Consider the following 3120-nt stretch of genomic DNA (forward strand, 5'->3'; position numbering starts at 1 on the left):
CCAGGCCGTCTGGCTTTTCCTGGGACAATCACAGAAAGAAGGAGCTGGCAGGGTCAGGGGCTCGGGCTTCGACACCTCAGCCCTCCTGCTCCCAACTGGCAGCTGGCGCTCTCGGTCTGCAGGAGTCTTATTCTGGGGCCTGTCCAGTCCCTAGGTAGTACACAGGTAAATTCCTGCAGCCCTGCCTTGCACGACGCCCAGCCAGGCCGCCACCAGCGCAATACAGGTGCAGCCAGTGAACGGGCTGCCCCGACGAGAGGAGGCAGGGGTGGGGTGGGGTCCGCCTCTCCCTCTTCCTGGGCCTGAGTGTGACCCCCTCTCTGTGGACAACCTCGTAGAAGTCTTCCTCCTTCTCTCTGCTCTGGGTTCCCACCCACAGCAGGCCAAATTAGAGTTGGACATCCCAGCCATGTGCAGTACACATATCTGTAATCCCAGTACTGGGGAGGCTGAGACAAGAGGATCACAGGTTCGTAATCAGCAACTTAGCAAGAACCTATTTCAAAATTATAACTAGATTAGGGCCGGGCATGGTGGTGGCACACGCTTGTAATCCCCGCGCTTGGGAGGTAGAGACAGGAGGATCACGCAGGTTCGAAGCCAGCCTGTTGGCTTAAGAGACCCTGTTTCCAAATAAACTATAAAATAGGTCTGGGAGTGTAGCCTGGAGGTAGAAGGCCCCTGGGTTCCATCCCCAGTATCACCAAAATAAAATAAAATAAAATAAAATAGGGCTGGAGGTGTATCTTAGAGGTATAATACCCCTGGGCTCAATCCCCAGTACAAAAAAAAAAAAAAAATTTCAGGCATCCTGGCCAGCAGCCCAGAGATGACCAGTTGGTTTGAGAACAGGTCTGGATCTGGGGTTTCTGCCCCAAACCACCAGGGAGATCTGGGCTGGCCTGGTGTGGAATTAGAATCAGAAATAGAGCTGGGAGGCCCCTGGACACAGCAGGGCTTGGGAAATGGAGAAGCAATGGGTGTTTGCAGAAGGAGACTGTCCCACAAGCAGCCACGGCCCCTGGCCGTGAGGAGCCTGTCACCCCAGTGCTGCCAGGCAGGGAGGTGGACAGGGTCCTGAGGAAGGTCGTATGGGGCAAGCCTGTTACAGACAGCCCAGAGGTGAGGAGTGCAGCCTCCTTCTGAAAACTCAACACCGGGCTCCCAGGCCATTCCCGGAGCGAGGGCGAGACAGGCCGCAGGTGAGCCAGGGTCCAGGCCAGGCTACAAAGATGCTTAGGCCCAGGAGACCACCTAACCCAATCTGCAGATAGGACCGATCGCGCAGGGGGTGTGACAGATGGACTGGTGAAGGCTGCCTAGAGGTGGGGAGGAGAGATGGGGGCGTGTCGAGGAGGACAAGGCTCAGGGTGCTGCCTGCTGGTCTGGGGAGAGGGCCTGCTCCCTGAGGTGGGCCTCAGGGCTGGCTGGTGCCCCCTCTGGGATCTGTATGGCCCATCTTCTGGGACAAAGCAGTTCCTGTTGCTTTTAACACAGCAGCCTGGACCCTCTGGGGGGAGTGGTGGGGCGGGGCCTCCCAGCCAGCTCTGGATGGCACCCTGCCTCCCAGCCCTGTCCCCAGCCCCTTGTCTCTCTCCCGCCCCTGCCCCTCCCCACTTGGCACACCCCGCAGCACTGCTCTCCTGCCCACTTTCTGACATGCACTGCAAACGTCTACGCTTGCTGTGCGCAGCCACCCTGGGATCCGGTCCAGGACGGGGTATCTGAGATCCGTTTGTTCTTGGTTTTGTTTTTCTTTATTGTTTTATGGTACTAGTGATTGGACCCGGGAGCATTCTACCTCCAAGCTACACCCCCACCCGGAGCCCTTTTAATTTTTGAAACAGGATCTCCATAAGTTGCTGAGGGTCTTGTTAAGTTGCTACGGTTGTCTTTGCTTCTGAGATCCTCCTGTTTCAGCCTCCCAAGTACTGGGATTATAGACACGTGCCACCACACCCAGCCGATCCATGTCAGCAGATCCCCATCCCTTCAGTGATCCCTTCCCTCAGGACCCCTTAATCCTATACCACCCCACACACAAACACTCGCCTACCTTTATCAAAAGCCAAGAAGTAGTGGCAGCTGTTGGCCTGGGAAGCTGGGGCAATGGTAGGCCACTCATCTCTGGACCCAGAAGCTGGCCATGGTGGCCTCGTTCCTCTGGTCCCCTTCTGGGCTCCCATCAGCCTCCTGACCACAGTCCCCAGGCCTAGCTAGGCCCCGCCCTGTCCCTCCAGCCAAGTCCCAGCAGCCAGCAGCCGGCTGGGCTCAGGGCAGGGAGGGGCCAGCTCCTGAGGAGTGGGTGGCAGTGAATGGCTGCTCTGAGTCTCTGGAATCCTGCAGGGTCATGGGAGGCTCACCACAGCCAGGCCGAGCTGCCCGGGACTCAGGGCCGCCTGGGAGGTGGCACGTCCTGCTGGCCGTGCCCCCCAGATGTGCTCTGTCTCCCACCGACTTGCCCCCGACTCCAGGAAGAAAAGGGGTACTTCAAAGATGGCATCGCGCTGGTGGTCCCGGAGCCAACCTCGCTCCTGCCTTCCCTCTGCGCCCCCCCAGGCCCTGTCCGGGTCTGCGACCCTCCACCATCTGGCCCACATGCCTGAGGTCTTCCCTCTGGCCAGCTGAGCTTCTGGAGCCTGCGTCTGTCCCCTTTGACAACTATTCTCTGAACCCCAGCTCATTCCAGCTGGACCTCGTACTAAGACCCTGAGCGGCTAAAGATGACCCGGCCCTGGGCCAGGCGGCCTAGCTCCTCCAGCGCAGACTCCCAGCAGACCCGGGCCCTTGGGCTCGGCTGCACGCCCTCTTCCCAGAGCCCCGGGCTGCCTCTGGCATAGCCACGGCATAGTAATGATGCTGCTAATAAATAATAATGAGTCACCGTTTATGCCGCATGCTGTTGTGTGCCAGGCCAAGGGCTCACGGCCGGCTCAGGGAGGCGGGCATGGACACGGATCCTTGGAGCTGCCGCGTAGCAGTGTTGTGGACATCCTCTGAGCACTCACCCTGGACCAGGAGCCAGGCTAAGCATCCTCCCGCATCGCCTTGGACCTTCTCCTGGCCACCTGCTCCCGGCCGATGAGGACGCTGCAGCCCGGGCGACACGGGGTGGGGCCT

This window comes from Muscardinus avellanarius (assembly GCF_963383645.1).
Source record: "Muscardinus avellanarius genome assembly, chromosome: 11".
Taxonomy (NCBI): domain Eukaryota; kingdom Metazoa; phylum Chordata; class Mammalia; order Rodentia; family Gliridae; genus Muscardinus; species Muscardinus avellanarius.